Source organism: Myotis lucifugus, unplaced genomic scaffold, assembly GCF_000147115.1.
Source record: "Myotis lucifugus unplaced genomic scaffold, Myoluc2.0 scaffold_192, whole genome shotgun sequence".
Classification (NCBI taxonomy): domain Eukaryota; kingdom Metazoa; phylum Chordata; class Mammalia; order Chiroptera; family Vespertilionidae; genus Myotis; species Myotis lucifugus.
The window spans coordinates 695,170-715,192 of NW_005871240.1; the positions used below are offsets into that span (position 1 = coordinate 695,170).

A 20,023-nucleotide genomic window follows, 5' to 3' on the forward strand; every position below is an offset into this window, starting at 1 on the left:
AAGGGACGCAATTCCATAGGGGCCCATCAACAACGGAGGTGATGTCATGGTCCTCCCACATTCCTGTTGACACCAATGAGGTTATACAATTCAGCTTGCATAGGGGAAGCTCGGAAACTAAGGAAGGAAGGAGGGAGAGCTGCGTGTATAGTCCCTACAGGTCACTGCATGTGCGCTTCCCACAGCGCCGCAGCCCGCCCCCTGGGTTCCCACGCGGCAGCTCTCAGGCTCGTGTCTCATCAGGTGGGCAGCCCAACGCGTCTGGGGCCAGGAGCGGGTGTCCAAGACAGCGGTCCCCCGAGACAGCTCCATGGGGCCAGCAGAATTGCAGGGGCGTCTGGCTTTTAGAAGAACCAGCAGCATCTGTTTATTGGACAGTTGCATGTCCTCTCCTACTAGATGCAGCCCCGCTGCGTCCTTCAGTATTCCCACACTCCAGCCAGGAAGGGGCGGGGAGAAGTGTACAATGAGAGACAGAGCTACTGGGAGAAATGAACTACAAACCATTTATTAGTTAACGAAAAACTCATAAACAAGATCCCACTTCGAGGTGGAAGTGGGATGAAAACCTTTGATGGCTGCTCGTCTGCACGGACGCACATCTCGCCTCCTGCGCGAGGGAGGAGAGCTGGGTCTGTCTGTCCAGGGGCGGCAGCAGCCATGGGAGCGAGAGGAGCATCGGGAAGGAACACGTGCCAACAGGCGGCGCCCCGCGGGCGGGCGGACGGGCGGCCTGGGCGGCGGGTCAGTAGAAGCAGGCGGTGTGCAGGAAGGGCTGGCCGCTGTGCTCCTCGAACTCCAGCAGCAGCTCGGCGAGGTCGCTGTCCACGTCGTCCAGGAGGCTGACGCACTGGCACAGCTCGCAGAGGAGGACGGCGCCCAGGCGCGCCTCGCGGTAGCTGTCCTGGATGTCCACGTTCACCACGTGCACCAGCTGCAGGGTCTCCTGCTCCCGCGCCGTCAGCTCCCGCACCACCTGGTCGTACACCCGCTCCTCGCAGGTGAGGATCAGGTCGAAGGGCTCCCGGCAGCTGGCGAACTGCTCGGGCCGCAGCTTGATGGCCCTGTTCCTGCGCAGCATGCGCAGCACCCCGTTCCGGGCGTACAGCTCCGGGTCTTTGCGGAGCAGGTCCTGGTAGATGGCGTCGTAGGTGGTGCTGTAGTCGTACAGGTTGGGCTTGTCCGGCGCCGGCCCGGGGAGCCTCACGCAGGACCCTGTTCCGAAGGACCGGACCGCGAACCCCTTTTGGCTGAGGAGGTGGTGGGCCTCCATGCTGCGGTTCTGGTTGCTGGAACAGACCACCGCCACTCGCAGCTGCGCCGGTGCCATGGCCGTTGGTCGTTGGTCGCACTGGCCTCTCCCGGCAGAGGCGCTCTCAGGCCGGCAAGATGGCAGCAGGGGCTCGGGCTCCCGGAGGGCGTCAGGTCACGTGACGTGAAGCCGTTGGAGGGACGTAAGGCTTGGGGTCATGTGCCGTGTCCCGTGCACAGTGTGGGGCCGTGTGCAGTGTCCTGTGGACAGTGTGGGGCCGTGTGCAGTGTCCCCTGCACAGTGTGGGGCCGTGTGCAGTGTCCTGTGGACAGTGTGGGGCCGTGTGCAGTGTCCTGTGGACAGTGTGGGGCCGTGTGCAGTGTCCTGTGGACAGTGTGGGGCCGTGTGCACAGTATCCGGAGGCCTCTTCTCACTGGCCCAGATCCCCAGCCATGGAATGAGAGAGGCCTACCCGCTTGGGCATCAGGCCCGTGCATGCGTGTTGCTGCTCTGGGTGTGTGAGGCCTAGGTTTGCCATCACTCGCCTAGGCCAATATCTTCACAGGGGACTGCCCAGTGGCACCATGGCTTTTCTTTATTGACTCTTTCTTCTCCCTCCTGAAGTTCTCATGTATTTTAAAGTTTTCTTTACTCCTGTTTCTACCACCCCACTCTCTGGTTGCAAATTCATTTGAGATGACAAGCCATGAAAAAGATGTGGGAGGAATCCAAGAGTAAGAGACATGAGGTCTTTATACCTTGAGTTCACACATTAAGTTGATCATAGAAAAACAAAATGGAATAAGAATCACTAAGGGGGTCACTTAAAACAGAGTTGGGAGGCCACTGAGGAAGTGAGACCCATGCACATTTCCTCTTAGAACTTGAATTAATGTTAAATTAGTGTTAAGCTGGCCTGTTCCTAAAGTCAGCGCAAGGCCAACACCAAACATCCTGGACCAAGGATTGCTACATGGATATACATGGACCTTACTTCCTCCTCATCATGGTGACCAGACCATCTGCAGTCTTCACCCAGTCAGTTTCAAAAACCAGCATCCTCCATGTACAGGATGGATCTAACCAATGCCTGCTGACCTAGCCCAAGTCCTTCATTTACCTGGAGGACCAAAATGAGAATAGCCCTTTTGGTTTGGGCCTGTATAAACCCTGTCTTTCTTTGTTCCCTCTGGAGCACATTTTACCTCTTTACCTGAATCTGTGTCCTAGATTGCAATCTCTCCTTTGCTCAAATAAACACTTTTTATTCTTTACCAGTGGCCTGGTGCATGGACTTGTGCACATTGAATGGAAATTAATTAGAAGAAACACTTTAATATCACTATTCACCCTTTCTCTATAATAGAAGTGTCAACCAATTTCACGATCGACAATGACAGATCGAAACACACGTGTGCGATTGGGGCCAGCAAGAGCTTTATATGTATCATGCATGTGCAAGCCAACGTTTATTTTTAAATTGCCAGTGTGTATCATATGTACTGGCTGGTCAGTCGAACAGTCGGTCGGACAGATGGTCGGTCACTTAGCCTCATATATAGATTGCAACCTAAACCTTGTTATTACTATTTTTTATTAGTTTGTGTGCATCTACTGTGTAAAGGCCACTCTTCTAGGTGCTGGGCATGCATCACTAAACAAAAGACAAAAAACACAATGCAGCCCCTCTCCCAGCAAAAACAAACAAAAAACTGTCTTCTCTCAGAGTTTATAGCCTAATCTACACTAATAAAAGAGAAACATGCAAATTAACCGTCTTTCCAAGATGTCCACAAGCCGCACCCACCAGCCAATGAGGAGTGCGTATGCAAATTAACCCAACAAAGATGGCAGGTTAATTTGCATACACAGGCACTGGGCAGCTGGGGGCAGGGCAAGTACTTCCTCCGCATCGCCATGGTGACACTGGGGAAGTTCCAGCCCCATGGCTACTTACATGCGCCAGGGAGCCAAGGGTGGGCTGGGCGGTGCACGCGGACGCTGGGGAGCCGGGGTCAGGGCGGGAGCTTCTCACCCCACGGCCACTTGTGTGCACACGGGCGCCAGGGAGCCAGGGAAGCTCCTGCCCAGCTGGCACAAGCGCACAGGCACCAGGGAGCCGGGGTTGGGGAGGCGTGCGCAGATGCCAGGGAGCCGGGGGCGGGGCCTGAAGCTTCCCCAGCATCGCCTCACTGGAGTGCAGAGGTTCTTGCTCACGGCTGCTTGCACGTGTGCCGGCACCAAAAGCCCTGTGGCCCCAGGGCCAGGTATCCTCGGGAGCCAGGCCACTCTGAGCCTGTAGGCCCGTGCCTAGGCCCGGAGCGTCCAGGGTCCCAGAATGTGATAGAGGGTGCATGTCGGGCTGAGCAGACTCCCTCTCCACCCCCCATGCACAAATTTTGTGCACCGGTCCCCTAGTATATTTATAATTTGGAATTAAACCCAATTTTCAAATCCTTCTTTTACTCCAAAGTATAAGAGTGAAATGTGTTTATTTTCAAGAGGAATAAATTCTAATTGAACCAGTATTTCTCCTAGTGTCTTCCAAGGATCACCTTCATCAGAATCCATTAACATGCTAATCAAAACAAACACTAATGGGCTCCAGAGAAGGCCTACTCAATTAAGTTCTATGAGGGTGGGTGCAGGAACCTTAACATTCTTAGCATGAATATTTCCCAACCTTGAGAAGATCTGTCAAACTGAAGGGATTAGGCTCAAATAGTGAAGAATCAGGTTATTTTGTGCAAAAGAAAGTTTGAGATCTGCTGCCCAACCAAAGGGATAATCTTAAATGGTGGAGTTTCAGACACTAGCTGTAGCCCTGTTTCCTAAACTTCCCAATAAGATTCCTCAGGAGCATTTGCTAATATTGGAGATTCTTAGGTCCATTTCACACAGATTCTGATTCAATGGGTCTAGGCTGGGGTCACGGGTATTGATTAGTAGCACAATTTAGGAAATACAGAGTTTTAGGATAAAATTGCAAATCAGAGACATCAGACTGATTCCACACTCAGGGAAAACTACCCAGGAGTGATATATTAGTCAGTTTATTTTTACCCAATTTAGTGAATTTTTTTTCTAACTTGGATTTGCCTTTTTGCTGCTCCATTTTCTTTCTCTGCTGGATTAGTCTTTAAAGCTCAGCTGTGTGAGCCCTGGGCATGAAGGAACAAGCTTTTATCACAAGACTCTTAAATATTTATACTTATTACCCTGGCTAATTCCCCACTAAATCATTAGATCTTCAAGGGGAGAGACTAATCTTGTCAACTCAGTACCCACCTAGGGTCTTCCCCAGCAGGTTTACAATACATATTTACTCAGTACTTGTCTGTTTAATAGTATTCTGAAGGATTGGAATGTGTTTGGATCTAATTTAAACCACATTTTGCAATCCTCCTCTATTCTTGCAGTCAATTTTTCTTCCTTCAGTAAATGAGGAAGCATGTGGAAGTTTCTTTGCAGAACACACTGTAACAACTATTGATTCTCCTGAATATCTCTGTTCTCTCCACTCCAAGGACAATAGCAGAATACAGCAATGTGGGCTGATTAATGGAGATCAGAGCTGCACTTGAAAGAAATTGCACTGATTTTTTTTTATTGTTGGCTGCAAGCTGGGTAACTTCACCACTGCTGTATCATTTTAATATTAAATAAAAGTGCACTATTTAAAGAAAATGTATTTATTTAGAAATTTTTGACATTTGAATAAAATCAAATAACCATCTTTTTCATTTTTATCAGTTTGGACATTGAGGTTTAAAATTTAAAAACAATTTCTGGAAAAGGTTTAGGATTAAAATGTTAAAATTTTAAAAGGAAACACAAAGAAATGTGGTTTGAAGATTTCCTTTTTGAAAATCTTTCTGTATGTCTTTTCTGAGCAGAAAACCATGGCTGAACATAGTGAGCCAATAGGCAGCTCGGATAATAAGATAGGAGCAAAGACAGTTTGTAAAATGAGGAAAGTGGAAAGAGAACAAGCTTTTAGAGACCACTAAACCCAGGAGAGAATCCAGATTATTACACAGAATGGCTATGTGATCTTGGACAATTCACCAACCTCTTGAAAAATAGAAAAATGTCCCTAAAGGGTTTTTCTAAAAGGATTCATTAAGATAAATATGCACATGACTTGGCACTCCAAGTTTCTTCCCCCTTTATTGAGATGATGTCAGATAAATTTTTAGAAAAGGAATAGTAAAGGACAGATATAATGAATTGTAAACTTGTCAATTGGGACAGGAAATATAGCTAATATGGGCTATTAGCACTGATTTCAGCTAAACAAAGTAAATAAATACATAACTCAGTTGAAACTAATTCATCTAGCAAAGTTATGTGTTAAATAAAAAATAAAAAAACAGAAGAGATGAAACTAGCAAAATCACTTTCACACAAGAGATTTTTAAATATGTTCTTTGCTATTTCATTTTGAAACAATTTGCATCTATCATACTATTATGTCATTTTTTTAAGTAGATCGACATTGAGTAGTTATACATTTTGAGTAGATATAAAGCAGAATTGCTTACATAGACTATAAGGAGTCCATTAATCACTCTGTGCCTTTGGGATATAGACTTCCTTACCTTTTTCATGCGAAACTTCATCAATATTCCCAACTACACAGTGTATTTAGATTCAGGGTTGGCAACAAAATATTGCTAAATCCCAGCCTTATGCCCAAAATCCAATTTGATAACTTGGTTTATGTTGGTAGATGAGGGCAATAAACACTTGAGGAGTTTCATGGAACCACACAGAAAATCTGTTTCAGCCTAATAATCTATTCCTGAATTTTTTATTTGGAAAAAAAATTGAGAACACAATTCTGCCGTTTTCTCCATTTTTTGTCTTATCAGACAGTGATAACATGAAGCAAAGGGGGATGAGTACTTATTTGCAAAGATGAATACTTTCAGGTGCTATGGGATGCAGGCTTCTAAAAATTTACATAAATCTGGGTGTTCATAACTTGAAGTTCTATAAATGTTTAGCTCTAGTTTTTCTTTGGTAACTGAGATATATATTCCATCTTCATGTGTAAAATAGATTTTAAGCAAGATTAACTGAATGATTATGAAGATCATCTTATGAAAACAGGTCTTTTCCTTCTGAAAGCAGCATGTACAAATATAAAGTCAAGGCATCAGTAAAGAAAACAACAACTTAAAACACCCTACTTGTCATTTAAAAGTAAATCTTCCAGTAATTGGCCACATTAGAAATTACCTAGCTTGGATCTAACACATAGGAGCTAATTTAGATGAAAGGCTGACACAAATAGATGCAAAAGTATCTCTATTCTAAATGTGATTTCTTTTTTTTTTCTTTTTTTTTGGCATTTGCAGATTTCTTGTTTTTAAAAAAATCATTATTGCCCTAACCAGTTTGGCTCAGTGGATAGAGCATCGGCCTGCGGACTGCAGGGTCCCAAGTTCAATTCTGGTCAAGGGCATGTACCTTGGTTGCGGGCACATCCCCAGTAGGGGGTGTGCAGGAGGCAACTGATCAATGTTTCTCTCTCATCGATGTTTCTGGCTCTCTGTCCCTCTCCCTTCCTCTCTGTAAACAATCAAGAAAATATATATATAAAAAAATCATTATTGTTGGGAGTATTACAAATGTCTCACTTTTTCTCCCAACTGCCCCGCTCAACCCAGTTCCAACTCTGCCTCAGGACTTCACCACCCTATTGTTTGTGTCCATCAGTAATGCATATCTAGCCTAATAAAAGAGAAACATGCAAATTGACTTCACCTCTGCTATACCCAAGCCATGCCCACCAGCCAATCAGAGTGACTATATGCAAATTAACCCAACCAAGATGGCAGCCGGCAGCCACAGAGCTGGAGCAGGCAAGAGGCTTGGTTGCCCCGGCAATGGAGGAAGCCAAGCTCCCTGCCTGCCCTGACCAGCTGTGGCCTCCGCTCAAGGCAACAAAGTTTCAATTATAGAGGATAAATAAATCCCAGATACCTGCTTCCAGCCAGCCTCCACTGGAAGCTTGGGTGGCTAGGGGCCGTAGCCAGCCTTTAAACAGCCAACATCCCCTCACCCAGACTGGCCAGGCACCCCAGCAGGACCCCCCACCCTGAAGGGGCTGTGGCAAGCCTGCAAGCAGCCATCAGCCCCTCACCCAGGATGGCCAGGCACCCCAGTGGGACCCCCACCCTAATCCAGGACACCCTTCAGGGCAAACCAGCCGGCCCCCACCCATGCACCTAGGATAGGCCTCTATCCTATATAATAAAATGTTAGTATGCAAATTGACCCTAACAGCAGAACAACTGGGAATGACTGGTCACTATGACACACACTGACCACCAGGGAGCAGACGCTCAATGCAGGAGCTGCCCCCTAGTGATCAGTGTTCTCCCACAGGGGGAGCTCTGCTCAGGCACAAGCAAGGCTGACGGCTGCCAGTACAGCGGTGGTGGTGGGAGCCTCTCCCACCTCCTCAGCAGCACTAAGGATGTCCGACTGCAGCTTAGGCCTGCTTCCCACTGGCAAGTGGACATCCCCCGAGGGCTCCCAGGCTGCCAGAGGGATTTCTGACTGCCAGCTTAGGCCCAATCCCCCAGGGAGTGGGCCTAAGCCAGCAGGTGGACATCCTCCAAGGGGTCCCAGACTGCGAGAGGGCACCGGCCGGGCTGAGGGACCCCCTCGAGTACACAAAGTTTTGTGCACTGGTCCTCTAGTCCTATATAATAAAAGGCTAATATGCAAATCGACTGAACAGTGGAGCAACTGGTTGCTATGATGCACACTGACCACCAGGGGGCAGACGCTTAATGCAGGAGCTGGTGGTCAGTGAGCTGGTGGTCAGTTCACTCCCACAGGGGGAGCGCCGCTCATCCAGAAGCCGGGTTCACAGCTGGCAAGCTCAGCGGTGGTGGTAAGAGCCTCTCCCACCTCCTTGGCAGCGTTAAGGATGTCCGACTGCCAGCAGCCATTATTTGGACATCCCCTGAGGGCTCTCGGACTGAGAGAAGGTGCAGGCTGGGCTGAGAGACCCCTCCCTGAGTTCACAAATTTTGTGCACCGGGCCTCTAGTATGCATATAAGATCTTTGGTTAATCTCTTCCTGCCCTCCTCTCCCCTTCCCTCTGAGATTCATCAGCATGTTCCATGTTTCTATGCCTCTGGTTCTATTTTATTCATCAGTTAATTTTGTTCATTAGATTTCTTGTTCTTTTATTTTGATTTTTAGATACAATTTTGATAGATATGTATTTATTGCCATTTTATTGTTCATATGTGTTATCTTTTTCTCCTTCTCCTCCTCCTCCTCCTCCTCCTCCTCCTCCTCCTCCTCCTCCTCCTCCTCCTCCTTCTCCTCCTCTTCCTCCTCCTTCTCCTTCTCTTTTTCCTTCTTCTTCTCCTTCTTCCTCTTCTTAAAGAATACCCTTCAACATTTTATGTAACACTGGTTTGGCAATGATGAACTCTTTTAGCTTTTTCTTGTCCAGGAAGCTCTTTATCTGACCTTCAATTCTAAATGATAGCTTTGCTCAGTAAAGTAATCTTGGTTGTAGGTCCTTGTTTTTTGTCATTTTGAATATTTCTTGCCACTCTCTTCTGGCCTGCGAAGTTTCTGTTGAGAAATCAGCTAATAGTCATATGGGTGCTCCCTTGTAGGTAATTAACTTCTTTTCTCTTGCTGCTTTTAAGATTATCTCTTTGTCTTTAACTCTTGGCATTTTTTAAATATATATTTTATTGATTTTTTACAGAAAGGAAGGGAGAGGGATAGAGAGTTAGAAACATCCATGAGAGACAAACATCGATCAGCTGCCTCCTGTGCAGCCCCTACTGGGGCTGTGCCCACAACCAAGGTACATGCCCTTGACCAGAATCAAATCTGGGACCCTTCCGTCTGCAGGCCAACACTCTATCCACTGAGTCAAATCCGTTAGAGCAACTCTTAGCATTTTAATTATGATGTGTCTTGGTGTGGGCCTCCTTGGGTTCCTCTAATTTGGGACTCTCTGCGCTTCCTGATTGGAAGTCTATTTCTTTCACCAGGTATGGGACATTTTCTGTCATTATTTCTTCAAATTGGTTTTCAATATCTTGCTCTCTCTCTTCTCCTTCTGACAACCCCATAATGCAAATATTGGTAAACTTGAAGTTGTCCCAGAGGCTCCTTACACTATTTTAATATTTTGGGATACTTTTTTTAAAAATATATTTTATTGATTTTTTACAGAGAGGAAGGGACAGAGATAGAGAGTTAGAAACATCGATGAGAGAGAAACATCGATCAGCTGCCTCCTGCACATCTCCCACTGGGGATGTGCCCGCAACCCAGGTACATGCCCTTGACCGGAATCGAACCTGGGACCTTTCAGTCCGCAGGCCGACGCTCTATCCACTGAGGTTTTGGCTGGATACTTTTTTCTTATTGCTGTTCTGATTGGGTGTTTTTTGCTTTCTCATATTCCAAATGGTTGATTTGATTCTTGGCATCCTCTACTATACTGTTGATTCCCTGTAAATTATTCTTCATTTCAGTTAATGTATTCTTCATTTCTGACTTGTCCTTTTTCATGTCTTTGAAATTCTCACTAAGATCCTTGAAAGTCTCAATAATTCCCTTGAAGCTCTCATTAAGTTCCTTGAGAATCGTTATAGCCATTGCTTTGAATTCTGTACCTAGTAGTTTGCGTGCTTCCATTTTATGAAGTTATTTTTCTGGAGATTTCTTCTGTTTTTTCATTTGTGACATGTTCCTTTGTCTTACATTTTGACTGCTTCCCTGTGTTTGTTTCTATGTATTAGGTAGAGCTGCTATGTCTCCTGGAATTGGTAGAGCGGCCTTGTGTAGTAGGTGTCCTGTAGGGCCCAGTGGTTCAGCCTTCCCAGTCACCTGAGCTGGGCGCTCTAGGTGCACCCTGTGTGGACTCTGTGCACAGTCTTGTAGTTGAGCTTGATTGCTGTTGGCACCACTGGGAGGAATTGACCTCCAGGCCAATTGGCTGTGAGGACCAGCTGTGACTACAGTGGAAGAGCTGATATTCAGGAGACACCTCTATGGAGCAGGGCTTGCTTCAGTGGGGCTTTGGTCCTCAATGAGTCTTCCCCTTTAGTGTGTCACCTGTGGATGTGTAGAGCTATAATCTGGCATGTTCTGAAGCTGTCCACTGGGTGCACTGACCCTGTGGCCCCCCTGAAGGTGCAAAGTCAGCCACTGTCTGTGCCCTATATGGGGCCACCAGGCACAAGCGACAGAGTGATTTACAGATGGCTGCTATGGGACCCCTTGCTCCTCATGGTATGTCTGCTCAGCCTAGATATCCCTCCTGATTAAAAACAATGCCATATGTGGGTGTCAAACCAGCCCGTTCTGTGCCTCCAGCCCTCCTACCAGTCTCAATATGTTTTCTTCCTTACCTCTCTAGGTAAGATTTTCATTCAGCCAGTTTTCAGATGGTTCTGAGTGATGGTTGTTCTGCATTTTAGCTGCAATTTTGATGTGGTTGTGAGAGATGGCGAGTACTAGCATTTACCTACTCCACCATCTTATAAGCCCTCTTTTCTTTTTATTGAATTTATTGGGGTGACATTGTTATTAAAATTATATAGTTTTTAGGTGTCTGATTCTTTTTTAAAAATATGTTTTTATCGATTTTTTAAAATTTTATTATTTTGTTGTTGTTCATCTCTTTTTGTTGTTGTTGATATTTAGAGATTAGAAGGAAGAGGGAGAGACACAGAGAGAGAAACATCCATGTGAGAGAGACACATCAATAGGTTTCCTCCCATACCCACCCTGACCAGGGATGGGGATCAAGCCTGTAACTAAGATACATGCCCTTGACTGGAATCAAACCCAGGATTGTTCAGTTCACAGGCCAATGCTCTATTCACTGAGCCAAAATTGCTAGGGCATATGTTTTTATTGATTTTTAGGGAGAGAGGAAGGGAGAGGGACAGAGAGATAGAAACATCAATGATGAGAGAGAAACATCATTGATTGACTTCCTCCTGCATGCTCCACATTGGGGATCAAGCCCTCAACACAGCCATGTGCCCTCACTGGGAATCAAACCAGTGACCTGTTGGTTCATGGGTCAACACTCAACTACTGAGCCACACCGGCTGAGCTCAGGTGTATAATTCTATAATGCATCATCTGTACATTGTATTGTGTATTCACCACCCCAAGTTATATCTCTTTCCATCACCAATTATCCCCTTTTACACTATCCTGCTTCCCCACCCCCATTTCCCATTTTCCTCTGGTAATGGCAATTAAAAAAAACAAACCTCATATGTGATTTATGACTTAGTAATGAAGCAGTATCCCTATCTGCCCTTTAAGTTATAAGGATAATGTTAAGCATGTCCTCACTGAGAATAACAACAAATAAAATAAGGCAGAGAACTTATTTTAAGAACTTTCTACTTAATCCTTCCTTGATGTTATACTCTGCTAAAGTTAAAACTAAAATATTTTCTTGCTTATTAATACTTTATAATGATAAGCACAGAGATTTTAAGATTTGAAAATACTACCAGGAGCCAAGTGGCCTTTTATTTGCCACTTTTTTTGTGTGTATGAATCCTCTCCTCTATAATTAAGTTAGAAAGTGAAAGGGTCTTAAACATGCTAATTGCTCCTATGGCAGAGGAAAATAATTAAGAATTCTAAACCTTGAACCAGAAATCAGAAAATAGGTAGGAGACTTTTAATAAGCCACTGTTTCAAGGATGAAATACTTATTTCCAATTCTGAATGCCCTCTAATTCCAATTTTGTTGTATGTAATACCAAGGCAGATCTGGTTGTTGATTATAGTGGGGGCTGATTCCCTGGCTAGTTTGAAAAAGCTCTTCCCTCATTATACTGCTGCCTCTAATACCTCCCTACACAGAAAATAAAAAAGGAAAAAAGTTCCGAGTAAATCCACGTTGCAATCAAGTAAAAAGTGCCAATCACCCCAGATCCTTCACACATTAAAGCAAGTTAAGTTCCCTCCCTCCTCCAGAACGTTGCCAGATAAGTGACTCCATGTGACCTATCCCAACTCCATCTTTGCTGTCAGAAAAAGTTCTGTTAAAAAAAAATGTCCAGCCCTAGCCAGTTTAGCTCAATGGATAGAGTGTCAGCCTGCGAACTGAAGGGTCCTGGGATTGATTCCGGTCTAGGGCACATGCCTGGGTTGCAGGCTCGATCCCCAGTGGGGGTGTGCAGGAGGCAGCCAATCAATGATTCTCATCATTGATGTTTCCATCTCTCTCTCCCTCTTTCTTCCTCTCTGAAATCAATAAAAATATTTTTAAAAATCCATACAACCACTGGACAATAAAATTATGCAGTAACATTATTTATTTTTTCCTCCTTTTCTTGTTCTTATCAGTGCAGAATGAGGAATTTGTAAAAATTATGGGCATTTAAAGTTTTGTGAGGGATTTCGTGAGGCTTGTGAAGTAATATGCAGGATTTAAGGTTTACTGTTTTTAGACACGTGCTCCTGAAAGCCAGTGCCAGCTGTCACGTCCCATTCTATGGCCCAGCAAAGTTTAAAAAGTGTCTAATTACTGGAAGTTCATTTGGAGCAATCTATGCTCATTCATGAATGACTGATGGCAGAGCCACCTCTTGCAAAACAATTTTCCATGGAACTCTTACATTTATGCATGTTATTTGAACAGAGTTACTGAGATATTTTGCCCTGGACTCTCATTTCAAGGATGTTTGTATAAGCAAACAGCTTTGGATGACAGACATAGTGTCTCATCTCTTGGTCTGTAGCCAGATTTGTTAGTTATCTACAAATGTAAAGATAATGTCTCTCTTGGAGCAAAGATTAGGCAAGTTTGTTGGCAGTTTTCTGTAAAGGATTCTATAAAGGTTCTTTAGCTGTGGAACAGATCTATTGTGTGTGCAGCATCCACTGTAGCCATTCCACATCAATCCAATGGGACTTGGGAAAGAAAGGAAACCAATGTAATCATAAGGATCATGCTGATTACTGTGCTGTGGGTAATAAGTCCTTTGTCTCTGGTACAGAACTAGTTTATCTTCTGCCAGCATTTATGCCAATGTGGGAGACTAACTTGTCAACTTGCAAGTAGGGTAAAATTTCATGCCATTCACTATTATTGACACTACTGTGCCCAAATATGTTCTCTGTGGCTTTTTCTTTACTCACTCTGCAATCTGTCTTTTTAATACCATTTCAAGGATATCCAGCACTGGTGAATGCTTCAGGGTAAACATTTCTCAATCTTGTTGCTCAATCAGTCTTAAGGTTAACTGGATGTGTTGTTCTTCCTGCAAGCATATTTTCCACATTGTCCATGAAATAATCATGAAATTTTGTCAGGATTTCTGATAAAATTAAGGTATACTATGTCTATACATTCACCCTGATCTGTCCAGTCTTTAACACTAACCATACAGTTTGGAGAATGAATATATCTTATAACCTAATAGATCTTCTGTTAGCACTGTCTTCCTTTATAGCTATATGTATACTCAATGTACTCATGAACATGCACACACACACAAATGGAGAATTGTAACTATATTATTTTATTTAATTTTTTACTAATATAATTTATTTTTTATATTTTTTGAAATCTTTATTGTTGAGAGTATTATAGATGTCTCACTTTTCCTCCCATTGTCCCACTCAACCCAAATCCCACCCTAACCCATACCTTCACCACCCTATTGTCTGTGTTGATAGGTAAAGAATATCTATATAATAAAGAGCCAGGGTTGTAACGACCGTTACCACTGAAGGCTTGACCAGACCGGAAGTCAGTGCTGGGTTGCCATGGAGACCCAGCACTGCCTGGGGCAAGGCAGGTGCCCTGACCCAGGACTGACTGCCTAGGGGGCTGTGGATCAGGCCTGGAGAGAGGCCTGCATAAAGAGAGGCAGGGTCTGATCCGTAGCCTCTGTGGCAGCCATTGATCAGAACTTGCCTATCTTTCTCTCCCAGCCTGGCCAATAGCCACGCCTCCATTTCTCTCCAGGCCTCCACCGGGGCTGCTGATCAGCCCCGCATTTCTGATCAGGCCCCATTGATAGGCCCAGAGATGCTGACTGGCATAGAAACTGACCAATCAGAACCAAATCTGGGTCAACTGTGAAGAACTAATGACTGCCTAGGAGGCAGAGCTTTTGACACTGACTGGCATAGAAACTGAACAATCAGAACCAAATTGGCAGGCAGAGGAGGGCAGTTGGGGGAGAGATCAGGCCTGCAGAGGAGGGTAGTTAGGGGTGATCAGGCAGGCAGAGGCAGTTGGGGGCGAGATCAAGCCAGCAGGGGAGGGCAGTTGGGGACAACCAGGCTGGCAGGGGAGGGCAGTTGGGGGCGAGATCAGGATGGCAGGGGCGGGCAGTTGGGGGTGAGATCAGGCTGGCAGGGGAGGGCAGTTAGAGGCAATCAGGCAGGCAGGCAGAGGCAGTTAGGGGCGATCAGGTAGGCAGGCAGGTGAGTGGTTAGGAGCCAGCGGTCCCAGATTGTGAGAGGGGTGTCAGGCTGCCGGTTTAAGTCTGATCCCTGTGGTATAGCCCTATGGGTTTCTTGAAAGAAACCATAGGCAGCAAAATCTCAGATATCTCATGTAGCATTATTTTCACCAATACATCTCCTAGCACAAGATCAGGCCTACACTGGCAGTCAGACATCCCCCGAGGGGGTCCCTGATTGGAGTGGGTGCAGCCTGGGCTGAGGGAACCCCCCCCTCAGTGCACAAATTTTGTGCACCAGGCCTCTAGTATCCATATAAAATCCTTGGATAATCTCTTCCCACCATCCCACTCCCCTTCCCTCTGAGATTCATCAGTCTGTTTCATGTCTCAAGACATCTGGTTCTATTTTATTCATCAGTTTATTTTGTTCATTCGATTTCTTGTTCATTTATTTTGATTTTTAGATACAATTGTTGATAGATATGTATTTATTGCCATTTTATTTTCATATTCTTGATGTTTTCTTTCCTTCTTCTTCCTCTTCTTAAAGAATACCCTTCAACATTTCATGTAATACTGGTTTGCTGGTAATGAACTCCTTTAGCTTTTTCTTGTCTTAGAAACTCTTTATCTGACCTTCCATTCTAAATGATAGCTTTGCTGGGTAGAGTAATCTTGGTTGGAAGTCCTTCTTTTTCATTACTTTAAATATTTCATGCCACTCCCTTCTGGCCTGAAGTGTTTCTATTGAGAGGTCAGCTGATATTCTAATGGGTACTCCTTTGTAGATAATTTTCTGTCTCTCTCTTGCTGCCTTTAAGATTGCTTCTTCGTCTTTAACGTTTGCCATTTAATTATTATGTCTCTAGGTGTGGGTCTCTTTGATATTATCTTGATTGGGACTCTCAGTGCCTCCTAAACTTGTATCATTTTCCTTCAAAACATTGGGGAAGTTTTCTGTTGTTATTTATTTAAAAAGGTTCTCTGTTTCCTTGCTGATCTTCTTTCTCTGCTGGTATCCTATAATACAGGTGTTGTTATGTTTCATGTTGTCCCAGAGCTCTCTTAAGCTATCTTCCTGTTTTTTTAATTCTGTTTTGTATTTGCTGTTCTATTTGGGCATTTTTTTGTGCCTTGTATTCCAAATTGCTGATTTGATCCTCTGTTTCATCCAATCTACTTTTCATTCCTTCTAGTGTGCTCTTGATGTCAGATATGTTATTTTCCATATCTGTGTGGTTCTGGTTCATGGTTTCTATGCTTTTTCTCATGCTATAGTTTCCACTGAGTTCCTTATAATTTTCACTAAGCTCCTTAAGTACCTTTATAAACATTATTTTGAACTCTTTGTCTGATAGGTTGCTTGCTTCCATTTCATTTAGTTCTTTTTCTGGAGATTTTTTCTTTATTTTCATTTGGGGATTGTTTCTTCTCTCCCCATTTTAGCTATCTCTTTGTATTTTCTTCTATGTATTAGATAGATATGTTATGTTTTCCAGTCTTTCTGGAATGGCCTTATGTGGAAAGTGTCTTGAGGGATCCAGTGGTACAATATCTTTGAACTCTTGAGCTAGATGCTCTAGGAATGCCCCTATGTGTGTTATTTGGGCTCTCCTGTTGTTATTGGGACTTGGTTGTGATGTCCTGTTCATGGGAAGGATCTCTCCTCTGACTTGCTGACAGTGAGGTTCAACCCCAATGTCATTGTGCCAGCCCTTATGCAGGTACTAAGAGAACGGAACAAGACACAACAGGACCAAACCAAAAACACCACAAAAATCAAGCTATGCAATGCAACAACATAAAAGACTACAAAGGAAAAAGTAGTGAAAGAAAAAATAAGAATACTGAAAGACATGTGACCAAAGACTTAGAGGGATATATAAGAAAAAGGGAGAAAGAAGGAAGAAGACAAAATGGTTATATTGAAGCAAGGAGTAAGCTAAGAATTAGTACAGGAAGAAAAAAAAGGAAACAGAAAAGAGATGAATAATAATAATAATGAGTTTAAAACATAGAAATAATGGATATATTAAGATATAGACAGGGAAAGTAAAATGGAAAAAAAGGAAAAAAAGAGAAAAAACAAATAAAATAGGAAAAATCAATAATAACAATAAGAAAAGACAAAAGGGGAATAGAAAAGGAAAGAGAGAAATTAGAGATATGCAAATAAAAAGAAGAAAGAAAAAAGGGGGGAAAAACAGACAACAAAAAATAAAATCAAAAACAGCCACTCACACACACACACACTCCAAAAACCAAACCACATGAACTCGCACACTCAAAAACCTTTGGATCCACTATTTGTTGAGGTCACTGGATTTTGCTCTGATGTTGTTGAATCTGGCCCTTTGGTGTGTCTGTCCTGGGCTTCCTGGGAGCTTCTCTGGTGCAGGACAATGTGAGTCACTGTCTTTTCGGGCCCTGGGCAACCTGATTGAGATCCGAAAGTTTGAGGCCCCTAGTAGTTCAGTGGGTGGGATCCCCTTAGCCCAGAGACTGGTTCTGCCTTGAGTCTCATGCCTCGATTGTCCCTGTTCTGAGCTGTACTCTCTTCCCCGACAGAGCTTGGCTATATGATAGTATCTTGGTCTTGTCTGGGAGTGGTTCCAGTAGCTTGTAGGAGTGGGGAGTGCAGGTCCTTCTTCTCCTTCTAATGCCTCAGCTGTGCCTGGTTTGCTGGAACCTTTTCTCTCTCACCTGCAGGGGCACAGATTTCCTGCCCAGGGCTGTTCCCCCTTGCCTCATGTCACTGCAGGTCGGGTCAGAAGCAGCTGTTTTTCTGGTGGGAAAGTGGGGACCTCCCCTGCTTTCCATGTGGTCAGGGCTTATCCTTTTTCCTAGACGAATAGTCCAGCTCTCTTTCTGCTCACCAGCACAACTTCCTCTCTCTAAGAAATAGAAGGCCTAAAAAAAGAAAGAAAGAGATAGAAGGCCTCCCAGATTCAAAGTTGGGTTTGCTCTTCAGATCTTTTCAGTGTAGGCTGGTCCTAAGCTCAGTCAAGTGACCCTTCCCACTGATCAGAGGAGCTTCCCAGGCTGCACGATGGTGGGGTGCTAGTGCTACTCTATCCAGGGACTCCAGCCTCAGGCTTCCACTGCTGCACCGACTCTGCAATTTACACAGCCAGTGCCTTTGGGACCTCCTCTCTCAGTCCAAGGCACTCCCGTCTCACCTACAGATCTGAAGCCTCTTCAACCTCCTCAGCTCCTCAGTTCTAGTAGGTCCATGTCAGGGGAGGCTACATCCACCTCCCGGCCTTCAGAGAAGTTCCTGTCCCCAATTCCTGGAACTGGAGCCAAGCAGCTGGGCTCTAGGGTGGCAGTGGCAGCACAGTAGCAGTGTCAGTGGGTGAGTACATGGCAGGGGCAAGAGTTCTTCTGGGTCAGTGATGGTCACACAGAGGTGGCACAGAGTCCATGCTGAGTTCCCATCGGGCACATGGGTTCAGGCTGGGTGTGTGCTAGGCACATGGAGGTCATGCCTATTTCCTCTGCAGGAACCTGAGGTCTGCATTGTGACCTCTAGGGGCATGTGGGTTCCAGGGCAGGGTGCACATGGGTTCAGGTAAAGGCCATGGTAAGTTCAGGTGGTAGTAAGGCTTGGTGCCTAGCCTCTGCAGGTCCCCGCAGCCTCCTCCCCAGGACCTTGTAAACCTTTCAAGATGGCATGTCTCTGAGCCAGAGCCAAGCCTGAGAACTGGCTGTGGTGGTAGCAGGGACTCTTTGGCCAGGAAAGCCTGAACTGCCAGCTCTTGAGACTTCCATGATCAGACTGTCTCCCATACACACACACACACACACACACACACACACACACACACACAAACCTGTGCACATACACACATTAGCCCTCTCACTCCCTCACTCAATGACACACACTGTCTCCCTCACTCTGGTCCTTCCAGCTACCATGTTGCAATCGGATATTGGCTTTTTGAGAAATACTTAAAGATGAAAGACAACCTCTAAGTAATAACTTTCAGGAGAAAATGAAATAACCGCCCAGCCGGTGTTGCTCAGTGATTGAGTGTCAACCCATGAACCAAGAGGTCACTGGTTTGATTCCAGGTCAGGGCACATGCCTGGGATGCAGGTATCATCCCCAGTAGAGGGCATGCAGGAAGCAGCCGATCAATGATTCTCTCTTATTGATGTTTCTGTCTATCTCTATTCCTTTCTCTCTCTCTAAAACTCCTATATAATAAAAGCATAGTACGCAAATTGTCCCCTTAACCAGAGTTCTTCCAGGAGTTCAACCAGGGGGTGGGCCAGCAGGGGGAAAGGAGGGAGGCCCTGGCCAGTGGTGGCTGCAGGTGGCCAGGGGAAGGGAGGGAGGCCCTGGCCGTCAATGGGCAGCTGCTAGGGACCCTACCAGTACATGAATTTTGTGCACTGGGCCTCTAGTATAAAATAAAATATAGTGTACTCTCTTGCACAATATTTTTTAAAAAAATGAAATGACTAATTGCTTTTTTATTTCATAAATCATTATGCAGAGGGAAAGAACTTAGAAAATTGGATTTTATTCCTGTTTATTCACTGACCTACAAGATTGCTTTGATGTGATCATTAATCTTTGCACTTAAAATTCTACTTTCACAAACAAACAAATAACTGATTAAAACCAATATTAGCAAGGACCTACAAAGAATCATGGATCCAAACTGAGAATTCAGTTCATGCTTAGATATACATACACAGCAATGAAGACTTGAAACACTGCTATGTACCAGCTGCAAAGATGAATCTCACTATGTAATTTTGAAAGAAATAAACAAGGCACATGATGATGCTTACAATATTATTGAAGTGATATAAAAGTTGTAAACACACAGCTGCCCTGGCTGGTGTAGCTCAGTTGGTTGAGCATCATCCTGTGTACCGAAAAGTCACTGTTTAATTCCTGGTCAGGGCATATACCCAGGTTGCAGGTTTTATTCCAGGTCAGGATGGGTACAGGAAGCAACCAGGCAATGTTTCTCTCACATCAATGTTTCTCTCGCTCCTCTCTCACTTCCTCTCTCTAAAATCAATTTTTAAAAGATGAAATAAAAGGACTCTAATTAGTAACATGAAAATATACAACACACTGGCAAAGATAAGCATACAGTCAGATTCAGAATATTCTAATATTGTCATAAGGTGGTGTGTTAAATACGTACTTAACTCTAATATGGAGGTTAGGGGACAAAAGTATTAAAAATAGTAACTACATTAATTTCTTGATGGACACACAATATAAAATGCAGTGGTGATAATAAAAACATAGAAAAAGAGAATAAAATAGCAGTTTTGTACACAATTGAAGTTAAATTG

General features: G+C 44.5%; 1 pseudogene; it reads right to left on the reverse strand.

The window, feature by feature from the left end:
- Positions 1 to 745: 745 nt before the first annotated feature.
- LOC102420682 lies at positions 746 to 1,330 on the reverse strand (annotated as a pseudogene).
- Positions 1,331 to 20,023: the final 18,693 nt, after the last annotated feature.